The 12,243-nt window shown below is 62.0% G+C and overlaps 1 protein-coding gene across 2 annotated transcripts in view; it reads left to right on the plus strand.

Annotated features, from left to right (window-relative positions):
• RNF144A (ring finger protein 144A) overlaps nucleotides 1–12,243 on the plus strand; it is a 43,284-nt gene that overhangs the window by 6,007 nt on the left and 25,034 nt on the right. Inside the window, exon 1 of one of the 2 annotated variants that reach the window (XM_070428639.1) lies at nucleotides 5,530–5,613. The exons of the other annotated variant lie outside the window; for it this stretch is intronic. The gene's annotated coding sequence lies outside the window, so the exon portion shown is untranslated. Of the gene's footprint in view, nucleotides 1–5,529; nucleotides 5,614–12,243 lie in introns of those variants that run through there. 2 annotated transcript variants of the gene reach the window in all.

Here is a 12,243-nt window from a genome sequence, read left to right on the forward strand (position 1 = left end):
ACAGAAACGTTGTCCGGAGGGCAGAGGCACAGATAGCCCTTGGCGTTGGGTGCGGGGGGGGGGGGGGGGGGGGTAGGGGGTAGGGGGCGCGGCAGCCGGTGCGAGATGTGAGGAGTGGGGGTGGGGGAGGCTCTGGGAATGGGGACAGACGCTGCCTCGCACTCAGATTCCATCTGGAAGCCATTTCCTGGTGGATAAATCCTGCCCTCAGTCCGCAAGGATGGGCCCGTAGTGCTCTCAGCGGCTCAGCCAGCGCTGGACGGGACCCGCATGCAGCGCTACTGTCGCCCCTTCTCTCCGAAGTCTTCTCCTTGGACTGTGGCGTCGCTCTGTTTCCAGCGAGAAGGCCAGGAGCCCGTGGCGTTGCTGGCGGAGACGGCAGACCTGTGGCTGCGGGCTGAGCTTAAAGACCTTCTTTCCTGGGAGGCGCAGGCCCCTCTGGGCTTCTGTGGCGTCTTGACCTTCACCCTGTCGCCCAGCCCCAGGTTGTCAGTGTTACTGATCTTTCTGAACCAGCTCTGGGCTTTGCTGTTCTTCTCTCTTGCTCTCCTGTGTGTGACGTCGCTGATTCCTGCTCCCGCGTTCACGTGGCTTTTCCTCGCTTGCCTTTGGCTGATGTCGCTCTTGCTCAGTTTCCGGATCGGGGAGCTCGGGGGGTGGGTTTTGATCTCTCTTCTTCTCCAGCACGTGCCTCTCGCTGCCTCCGCTCACTGGGGTCGGTCGCAGAGCTCCCGCTGTCCCGGGGCTCCCTGAGACGGGGTCCTTGGCCGTGCGTTCCTCACAGACGTGCTGTTTACCCTCCAGATGTTTGGGGGTCTCCCCGCCGTCTTCCAGGGCGTGATTCTGGGCGAGCCCCGTTTTGATGGGGATGCTGACTTTGTCTGAGGTCTGTTGTGTTTGGTGATCCGTTCAGGGTGGTTCACGGCCGACAGCGTCCCGCGTGGGCCGGAGGAACGCGCCTCCTGCTGTGGTTGGGCGAGATGCTCTGTGTCCGACGAGGCAAGCGGACGGCTCGTGCTGTTCGGGTCAGCGGCTCTTGCTGGCCGAGTGCGCCTGGGTCTGTCGGGGGCCGAGCAGAGTGGGGGGCCTCGAAGGATCGCAGCCGATCGGCTGCTGCTGCGCCGGGTCTGCCGGTCGTGCTGTGTGTGTCCCGATGCCCATTGGTAGGTACATATTTGGTGTTTTGTCTTGGAGGAACGACCCCTTTGTCAGGCGGCCGCCCTCTTGGTCCCTGAGGACGTCCTCGCTCTGGAGTCGGCTTCGTCTGAAACGAATGTAATGGCTCCAGCTGTTTTTTTGCTTGGAATTAGCATGTTTTGTCGGCCTCCTTCCCTTCAAGCTGTCCATCATTTCCCTTATCCATATGCTATAGTCACCTAACACATGGCTATTTTTTTAAAAATATATTTTATTGATTTTTTACAGAGAGGAAGGGAGAGGGGTAGAGAGCTAGAAACATCGATGAGCGAGAAACATCGATCAGCTGACTCCTGCACACCCCCCACTGGGGATGTGCCCACAACCAAAGTACATGCTTGCAGATGCTTCCTATTTTATCACCTTTGGTTTGTTTGCTTGTGTGGTGTCTGAAGAGAAATCAGATCTGATTCTTTTTCTTACTCCTCTAGGAGTCCAGGTCTTTGGTTTTCGCAGTTGAATACGATAGGCCTAGATGCACGTCTTTGGTATTTGTCCTGCTTGATATTCTGTGAACGTCCTGAAGCTGTGGTTTGGTGTCTGTCACTGATTTTGGGAAAACGCTTGGCCATTCTTGCTTCAAATATTTTTCTGCTCTGTTCTCTCTTTCTCTTCCTTCTGAGTTTCAATCATGCATATCTTGCAAATTTTGAGATTACCTTGGGGATTATATATATATATATATATAACTTTAATTCTGTGGTTCGTTGTTTATAATTCGGGACTTTCCTGTCGCCCTCACGTCACCCTCACTGATTTCCCTCTTGGTTGCGTTCAGTCTGTCGGTGAGCCGAATACAGGCTTTCTTCATTCTTGACGATGTTTTTATTCCAGCATTTACTGTGACCGTTATTTTTAATTCCCTCTTTCTGCTTCTATAACCCATTTGCTGTTGCATTTTGCCTGCCTTTCCATGAGAGCCCTTCACGGGTTAAATGCAGTCACTGAACTCTGTCTGATCACCCAGCATCGGTGCCCACCTCCGTCCGGTTCCTGCTCTGCCTCTGTGGGCTGTGGTTTCACTTGCCTCTCGGCGTGCGGTGTGGGTTTTTGCTGCTGTTGATAGCTGAGCCTGAGGTATCTGGTTGTAGGAGCTAGGTTTTCAGGGTGAAACTGAAAATTGCTTTTTTTCCGGTTTAATTTGAAGACTTTTCCTGTCACCACATACAAATCTTATTCCCTTTCAAAACCACATAGTCAAAGGAAACGTTCTCTGAGTTCTCCCGCGTCCGAGCAGGGACGGGAGGTGGCTGTATCCCCATCCTGAAGAGACTGTTTTCCTGCGGGGAACGTGCCTCCGTGGTAAGAAGCCGTGGCTTGTGCCCGTTCGGTATCGATCGGCTGGGCCGGTCGGCGGGCTCTTTGTGAGCTGGCCGACGCCTCCCCATCAGACTCACTTTCATGAGCCATTTCTTTGGCTCCGGGTGATGGTAGAATTATGACCAGATGCCCTTATCACCAGGAGAGAATGAAGAACAGCTCATGTCGCGATTGACAGCGGGAGCTGGCGAACGTGCTCCGGGGCCGTCATCTGACAATAGCTCCGTCCCGAGGAGCAGGAGCGAGGAGCCTGTGTGATCCCCGCCCCCGGGGGAGGCAGGTGGGGAGCCGCTGGCCCCCAGGCAGCGGGAAAGCGAGACTGAGGGCCTCTGTCTCCCGCGTGCGAGCCGTTTGTGTGCAGGGCCCGTAGACAGAGGCGGCTTTATGGGGGCCGGACAAGACCTCCATTCATCGCACGTCACACGGATCCCGCGTGCGAAGACCTCCGTGGGAGGCTCGCGGGGAGCCCTGGGGGGTGTGAAACCGGGGCTTGGGATGCAGCGGCAGCCACAGGACAGCCTCCACCTGGACAGGGGGAGACGGGAGGGAGGGTCGCGGGTCAGCATTGGAGCTGGGGCTCTGCCTCCGGATGGTGGAAGGGGAGGGAGGGGGCGAGGAGGAGAAGAGCTCCCGGTTCACCTGGTGAACGCCCAGCGGGTCCCACGCTGGGGATGGGCTCCCGGATCCCGGGGTGCTGAGCAGGGGCCGTCAGCGGGTTCTCACGCGGAGGCGGCGACACACTGCACGACTCTGATCTTTGGTGAGGCCCACGGAAGGCAGCTCTCGTCTCTCGGTGTGTGATCTCGGGGGCAGGTGCCACGTCAGAATCTCCAGCTGAGACAGTGGTTCCTGTGCAGCGTAAAGAAAGCGGGGGCCAGAGGGGAGCAGAGAGGAAGTGGCTTCTACCGGTTTCCTCCTTTTTAAATTCTAGACAGATGCGGGTGGAAGCGTTCCGCTAAGATGTGTCTCCACAAGTTGGAGCTGCAGAAACTGTTTTCTACGACGCCTTTCCCTTTTTTGCTGTTGTATCTTAGACACCGGCTCCTACCGAGCCCTGGAGGTCGAGCTCTCTGTCCCTTATGGAGTGACACTGTGTTACTTACTCCACGTGTCCCCCTTCAGGGCTCTGCGGTGGCTCCCCGGCGTCGGTGCCCCACAGTGTGCTGCCGAGAACGTGCTGTGATCGGCACAGGACACATCGGTGCCGTCCAGCCGCAGCGTGAATGCCCGGGGTGGCCCATGTGGGTCACAGGTACGTGTAGTTTATGTTTTGCCTGCTTCCAAGCAATCTTCCAAACGGCATCGTTATTATATTCCTAAAACATAAGTGGAAGTCTTCCTTGGCCACAGTCAGCAATATCGGATTTTTATTCAGCCATATGGAATCTTTAGTCCGTTTCTTTAACTGTGAGGCCCGGCATCTGGTCACACGTTTGTGTGGATGGACAGACAACTGATGAGACAGAGAAGGTTCCGTGCGTGTCTGCACCAGGCTGACCGTGCAGGGTGATTGGCTCAGACTGGGATGCAGCAGCGTGAGGCCTCCCCTCCCCCTGAAGTCCGCTCTCTGAGCTCCGTGCCCCTCCTGTTCCCCAGGTGCTCAGTGGCCTGCTGGCCATGGCACGCCGAGGTCCCCAGAGACCTTGTCCCACTTCTCCACACGCGTGGCCGGGCATGAGGGGAGGAGCCAGCTGAGGCACCACTCACACGGGCACACCTGGACCCAGAACACCTGGACCCAGCACACCTGGACCCAACACACCTGGACACAGCACACCTGGACACAGCACACCTGGACCCAGCACACCTGGATGCCAGCACACCTGGATGCCAGCACACCTGGATACAGCACACCTGGACCCGGCACACCTGGACACAGCACACCTGAACACCAGCACACCTGGACTGGGCACACCTGGGCACAGCACACCTGAACACCAGCACACCTGGACCCAGCACACCTGAACACCAGCACACCTGGACCCAGCACACCTGAATACAGCACACCTGGACTGGGCACACCTGGGCACAGCACACCTGAACACCAGCACACCTGGACCCAGCACACCTGGACCCAGCACACCTGAACACCAGCACACCTGGACCCAGCACACCTGAATACAGCACACCTGGACTGGGCACACCTGAACACCAGCACACCTGAACACCAGCACACCTGGACCCAGCACACCTCGACTGGGCACACCTGAACACCAGCACACCTGGACCCAGCACACCTGGACCCAGCACACCTGAATACAGCACACCTGGACTGGGCACACCTGAACACCAGCACACCTGGACCCAGCACACCTGGACCCAGCACACCTGAATACAGCACACCTGGACTGGGCACACCTGAACACCAGCACACCTGGACCCAGCACACCTCGACTGGGCACACCTGAACACCAGCACACCTGGACCCAGCATACCCGGACCCGGCACACCCGGACCCGGCACACCTGGACCCGACACACCTGGAACCGGCACACTTGGACACAGCACACCTGAACACAGCACACCTGGAGCCGGCACACCTGAACACAGCACACCTGGAGCCGGCACACCTGGACACGGCACACCTGGACCCGGCACACCTGGACCCGGCACACCTGGAGCCGGCACACCTGGACCCGACACACCTGGAACCGGCACACTTGGACACAGCACACCTGAACACAGCACACCTGGAGCCGGCACACCTGGACACGGCACACCTGGACACGGCACACCTGGAGCCGGCACACCTGAACACAGCACACCTGGACTGAGCACACCTGAACACCAGCACACCTGAACACCAGCACACCTGGACCCAGCACACCTGGACCCAGCATACCCGGACCCGGCACACCCGGACCCGGCACACCTGGACCCGACACACCTGGAACCGGCACACTTGGACACAGCACACCTGAACACAGCACACCTGGAGCCGGCACACCTGGACACGGCACACCTGGACCCGGCACACCTGGAGCCGGCACACCCAAACACGGCACACCTGGACCCGGCACACCTGGACCCGGCACACCTGGACGCCAGGATTTGGCCAGAAGACAGTCCGTCTGCTCCTCCCCGGGCTCCTCAGAGGTAACTGCATTCGGGAGGTTGGAGTTGGCACACCTGCACTGCCGTCGTCTTAGTGGCATCGCAGGCCGTGGCCAGGGAAGACGGAGGCCTGCCAGTAAGTGCGTCTCCGCACCACTCGAGCCACACCGTAGACGCCGGTGCCCAGCCGCGTCCGCGTCCGGGACGACTGTGAGGCTGGACCTCGGCACATGGTGTCGGCTGTGAGAGTGACGTCTTAGAAAGGCCCCACACGTGGCCTCGGCAGGCTCGCCACAGCCTGTGAGCTCCGTGCCGCGTGCTGTCGCAGGGAGCAGGTCGGGGAGAGCAGAGGGTGCCCCTCGGGCCTGCCTGGCTCACTCGCTCACGCAGAACGTGCGGGCTGGGCTCCTGGCTGTGCCCGGCGCTCTTCTGACTCGGAACCCAGGACACAGACAGGAGCCCTGCTCTCGGGGCGGGAGGGGAGGGGAGGGAACAGGCCGGGAGGGACAGGCCGATGCCATGGGCAGCGAGAAGAAGCAGGTGACACGTTGTGCCCATAGGCCTTGTGGAGAAGAGAAAGGGGCCGCGTGTGGAGGGCTGGGCAGGGCGTCGTTTTAAATGGACGGTTGCGAGGTCTCGCTGGGAAGGCGCCATTGACCGTGGATTTAAGGAGTGTGGGAAGCTGGGAGCTGCTGTTTAGTGTCGGGAGCAGGAGTGTTGCAGGGAGGAGAAGGCAGGGCCGGGCAGTGGCCCCACCACACAGCGCGTGGGCGGGGCGGCAGGGGAGGGGAGCTGGGGGGCAATGGTCTGGGCTGGAAATGCAGTGGGAGTCGGGGGGGTGACATTTAAAGGGGTGAGCTGGGCTGAAATCCCAGCGAAAGGAAAGGGTGGGAGGTCCGGGCCCCGGGACCTTCCCGCTTCGTGAGGTCCAGAGGCAAAGCCAGCAAAGGGGACCCAGAGGGGACGGACCGAGAGGCGGGGTCCGGAGTGCGGCTGTGGGGAGCCCAGGAAATGGCCCCCGGAGGGCGGGGTGAGGAGCCGTGTCCCGATGGGCCGGGCGCTGGGCGCTGGCTCCACGCCTGCAGGTCGGTGTGGCTTTGGCAAACGCAGTAAAGTGCCATGTGGGTCTGGCGGCTGTGGCCACACGCCCAGCTGGTGTGGGTTTGGAGGGGAGGGCGGAGGGGGAATCGGGGACACGGACTCCTGCCACGGCTTCCGAGGGGAGCGGGCAGGGGCTAAATGAGGCCACGGGATTGTGTTTCTTTGGGAGCATGGGCCGTTTATTTTAATTTTTAAATATATTTTTATTGATTTCAGAGAGGCAGGGAGAGGGAGAGAGAGAGAGAAACATCGGTGATGAGAAAGAATCATGGACCGGCTGCCTCCTGCACGCCCCCCACTGGGAATCAGGCCCGAAACCAGGCATGTGCCCCCACCGGGAATCGAACCGTGATCTCCTGGTTCCTGGGTGGACGCTCACCCCCTGAGCCTTCGGCCGGGCCGGGCAGTAGATGTACTCGCTGGTGGGAATGACAGGGTGACAGGGGCGCTGGGGGCCGAGCGTTGCCGAAAGAGAGAGAGAGAGAGAGAGAGAGAGAGAGAGAGAGAGAGAGAGAGAGGTTCTTTAGTGGAGAGAGAGGTGCGTCTGGCATGGGGGGGCGGTTGTGGACGCTGGGGGGACACAGACAGTTACTGGGGGGATGGGTGTGACGGACATGTGGGTGCCGGCCTGGGCGCTCAGAGAAGGAGGCAGGGCAGTCTTCGGTGGCTTCTGTCCTCTTTGTGAAATGGGGACACAGTCAGGGCAGAGGAGGGGCTGACGGTTTGTGGGGACGAGGGGAGGCCTGGGAAGTCCTCCAGAAAGAGGGCGCGCAGAGGGGCCGCTGGCAGCTGTAAGCGCCCCCGGAGGCGGGAGGTGGGGCTGGAAGGCCCTCAATGCGTGCGTGTGTGTTTCTCTGGCTCAGGAGGTTGGGGGCTGCTGAACCCCGTGGGCAAGCAGAGGGGACCCCGTGAGAGGCGGGTCCGAGGGCCTCGCAGCTCAGGGCGTTCACTGCTAGGGGGTGGGGGGCGGGGAGGAGGGGAGACGTCTTCGTCTCCTGGGGTGTAAGGAGGTTACTGCAGCTCCGGGCACAGCCCCTGCTGGCACCCGGAGCTGCGGGCACATCGGGGCGCCTCCTGCCTCATCTGCCCCTGGCCGCCCTCCCCCAGCCCATCTCCAGCACATTCGGCGCCTGCAGCAGCCGGGCTCCCTAGTTACAGAGCCTGGTGGGGGGCCGACACCCTGGGTGGGGAGATGGCGGCGGGAGCTGCGCGTTTTCCACGCTGAGGGCTCACACGAGACGCAGCACCTCGTTCCTGTGGTCCCAGGAGCGACATCTGGAAGGTGGTTTTGTTTTCCTCGAGTGGAGAACGTGACGAGTAAAAACAACAAAAAGCAATCTTCCGCGAACGTGAGGCCTGGGCCTGACTCAGCCCCGGCGCGGCGTCTGCACAGCCGGCCCAGCCCCTGGCCCTGACGCTCAGGTTCTCCGCCTCCAGCGGCCGAGGGGCTCGACCGGCGATATTTTCAGATTTCCAGCTGCTGTTCTGAGGTGCCGTGGCCGCAGGGCCTGTGAAATAAATCATGGAAACCGCAGTTTCCCCGTGTATCTCAGCTGCAGTTTCTGTTTTTTCACTTTTTATTTCTTGTTCCTTTTTTGTTTGGTTTGAATGCCTGGCTCCTTCTCATGTGAGTGCTGGGGTAGGCTCCGCCCTCTCGTCCCCGGAGCCTTCTCAGCGTTCCCACGCCCTCGGGGAGCGGCAGGGAGGCCGCAGGCAGGAGGCAGGAGAGGACCCGCCTGGGAGGGGTGATGTCCGCAGACAGACTGGGCGCGACATTCACTGCGCACCTGTTATCAGCAAGGTCACCTGTCAGTCATCTGCAAGGTCACCTGTCAGTCATCGGCAAGGTCACTTGTCAGTCATCTGCAAGGTCACCTGTCATCGGGTCATCAGCAAAGTCACCTGTCAGTCATCGGCAAGGTCACCTGTCAGTCATCTTCGAGGTCACCTGTCAGTCATCTGTGAGGTCACCTTCCATGCAAGGCTGTGCGCTCGGGCCGTGAGGGAGGAACGAGGAAGCCGGGCGGTCTCTGTTTCTATGCTTTTCTCTGACTGATGTGAACCGCGGAGGATGTGGGCCCAGGACACAGCCGAGCCGAGGCGATGGGGGGCTGGGTGTGAGCGCCCCCTCACCACGGAGACTGTGGCGCCTGCATCACCCCACGACTCCCACTGTGGACCCTCGGGGTCTGGAGCTACAGCCATGACACCCGTGAAGGGCAGGGACAGGGTTAGAGGCACACAGACGCTGTGTTTCGAGCCCATCTGAGCAGACACCCAGAGGCCCTGAGAAGAGTCAAACCTTCCCTCCCCGCCCAGTCCCTCGGGGTGTCCCTGTGGGGCAGGTGCCGCCGTTCCTGCTCCTTCGAGGCCGAGCAGCAGTCCCTTCACTAAACGCACATCTTCTCTACTCATCCGTCTGTCCACTGGCGCCGGGCCTGTCCACGTCTCGGCCACCGTGACGGAGGCTGCGAGGCATAGCTCAGACCCACGATTCCCATCAGCGGGTTCACTTCCTTTACATCAACACCCGGAAGGGGCCGAGGGCTCGGAGGGGGGGCCGCAGGGTCGGAGGGGGGGGGCCCCGGGGTCGGTGGGGGGCCACGGGCTCGGAGGGCGCCGCAGGGTCGGAGGGGGGCCGCGGGGTCGGAGGGGGGTCCGCGTTTAATATGTTGAGGGAACTCCAGGCTGGGCCGGTTTCCATCCCACAGACATGCGGGCGGGGCCCTGCTCCCCGCGTCGCCAGCCCTGCCTGTTCCGTGTGTGACGGTCGCTCTGACGGGGTGAGCGGTCCTGGGTGCGGCTCCCGTGTGCGTCTCCCTGATGGTGCGGGAGGGGCGTTGAGCCTCGGCACACACCTGCTGGCCATCGGTCTGTCGTCTGGAAACGTGTCCGTTCAGGTCCTTTGCCCATTTCTCCGTTTGGCCACATGATGCCAGTGAGAGGCGCTGGGGCAGTGGACCAGACCAGCATGGACACTCGGGGGGCAGCGGGGGTCCCAGCTTTGCCACTTCCTGCCCCGAGAGCTCGCGCACGCAGGAACTCCCAGCGCGTGGGTTCCTCACGGGAACGAACGGGAAAGCCCGCCACGCCCCTGCCTCCGGGAGGGAAGTCACCAGGAGGGGCAGGCGCCTGGGGTCCCCCGGTGCAACCGTGGTTAGCCATGGGGCCTCGGAGACTCACACCTACAGGAGCCGTTTGTGCTGAGGTTCACCGGTGATACGGGAACCCACGAGTCGATGCCTAAGAAAACGGTGATTTAAGAAAACAGACTCACAGAGAAAGAGGAGTTCAAATCACTTTACGAGCCTTGAAAAAAGGGAATAAGAGAAACCTTCCAGGAAAGCATGCGTGGGTCTGCTGTCATCGGAGCGCTACCACGTTCCAGGGGCAGGTAATTCCACGCAGACACGGAGTCCTGCAAGGAACAGGAAAAACATAAAAATGGGGGGGACTCCCTCAAAGTCAGACAAAAGCAGTTGAAGGAAAATACAGGCTAACCTCACTCATGAGTAAAGCAACAAAAATTTAAATCAAAATAAGAGCAAATAGAACCCAGATGTTATTCATCAGTTGTGTGTTTGGGAAGAAAAACAACACCGGACAGTCGGACAAGCTCGATCGTCCTGGGGGTGCACACAAGAGGGGCTCCCGCCGGAGGGGCCCCCGGGACGTGGCGCAGGAAGGAGAGGCCCTGTGACTGCCCCAGGGGCGAAGAGCCGCCTCGGTAAACCCAGCTCACCTCGGGATTAAAGCATAAAACCCAGCGCGGCGAACAGACACGGGACTGCCTGGACCTCACGGGGCACGTGGACCAACGTGAAGCCCAAGGCTGCTCGGGCCGGTGGGGCCGGACCAGGCCCTCCCGCTGCCAAACCCTCTCCCCTCCCCCCTCAGGGGGAGCCCAGCTGGGAAGTGGTGCGCTCACTTCCCGCCGTAACTCCCTTAGTCCGGAGCGTGCCGGAGGTTTCTCGGGGGGTGGGTGGGGGGGGGGTGGCCCGGGAGCGGCCTCCTGGGGCTGGGCCCTGGGTCTGCGGCTGGCGCCCGGTGGCCTGGCCCGGTCGGTGGAAGGCCCGGCGCGTGTCCGTCCCAGGGATACGGAGACTCCAGGCCCCGTTTCGGTCTCTGTCTTGTCGGCTTCGGGCGCCTCACTGGTGTCCTGGCTGCGGGTCCCTCTGGGACCGTTCTCTCCGGCGGACAGACGGACGCTGTTTCTGGGCTGTGTGTTTCCCCGGCTCCTCCCCGCCCACCGTCCAGCGCTCCGACCACACGGGCGTGGGAAGTGCTGGCGGCTATAACCGGCTCCCCTAAATGCCAGCCAGACCCAGCCTGCGTGCCAGAGCCCCAACGCGCAGCCCTGGTTCCCAGAGAAACACCACGTGGTGTGGTGTGGCGCTCGGGGACAGACAGCCGGGGACAGACAGGAGGCGGTCCCCCAGCACCCCCTGAGCTGGTGGGGGTTCCAGAATGGCCCCGAGCACATGGGAGGGCTTCCCGCTGCGCCTGTGGGATGGCTGGGGAAGGAGTGAGTCACAGACAAACCCAGCTGACGGCTGTGACAGCGACGCACGGACAGACAGACAGAGAGGGCAGCTCCGCCCGGCCTCCCACCCTGAGCAGTCACCCTATTTAGGAGGAAAGAGTTGTGTTTTGGGTAGAGCAGCCTAGTAAAGAGAACCCCCCACCCCCCACCCCATGGGCGTCTCAGCAGGAACCTCGAGAAGCCAGCGTGTCCCTGGGGGCAGCTCCCAAGCCGGGCAGCGGCTGGGGCCCGAGCATCACGTGGCCGCCTCTCTGAGTCGTGGTGGCGAGCTCCCGGGACGTGGATGTGGCCTCTTTGCGCCAAGCCACAGCCTCGGTGGCCCCTGTGCGGGGAGAGCCCACGTGCCCGTCACTGACTTCCCGAAGGGTCCGGGCCGCCGCTCCGTCCAGTCGGGCCCTGTGTCTGTGAGTCCGGGCAGGAGGGTGCCGGGGGGTGGGGCGGGGGCCTGACCCCTGAGGCAGATGCCACACACACACACACACACACACACACACGCTTTGGCCGCACGCGCCTGAGAGCACAGGCCGTGGAGAGAGACGGGGCCGTGTGTTCCCGCCTCCGTGGCTTGGCCGTCAGGCGAGGCATTAGCCGACCCAGAGGCTGCCCCACAGCCGGTGCCGGTCGGGGTTCAGACCCCCAGGGTTCAGACCCCCAGGGTTCGCCGCAGCTTCTGTGGAGCAGACTTTGGTCTCTCCAGTCAGATGTGATGCCCGTAGAATCAATCGGGTCACCCTCTGGCCTTGGGCTCGGCCCAGGGACGCTGGCTTCTGCCTCCACGGTGGCCAGAGGGGGAGGGGGGCTTGGCCCAGAGGGGGAGGGGGGGCTCGGCCCAGAGGGGGAGGGGGACTCAGCCTAGAGGGGGAGGGGGACTCGGCCCAGAGGGGGAGGGGGGGCTCGGCCCCAGAGGGGGAGGGGGGCTCGGCCCAGAGGGGGAGGGGGCTTGGCCCAGAGGGGGAGGGGGGGCTCGGCCCAGGGGGGGAGGGGGCTTGGCCCAGAGGGGGAGGGGGACTCGGCCCAGAGGGGGAGGG

Source organism: Myotis yumanensis, unplaced genomic scaffold (assembly GCF_028538775.1).
Source record: "Myotis yumanensis isolate MYYU_CA2020_CCGP unplaced genomic scaffold, mMyoYum1.0.hap1 SCAF_11, whole genome shotgun sequence".
In the NCBI taxonomy this organism is placed as follows: domain Eukaryota; kingdom Metazoa; phylum Chordata; class Mammalia; order Chiroptera; family Vespertilionidae; genus Myotis; species Myotis yumanensis.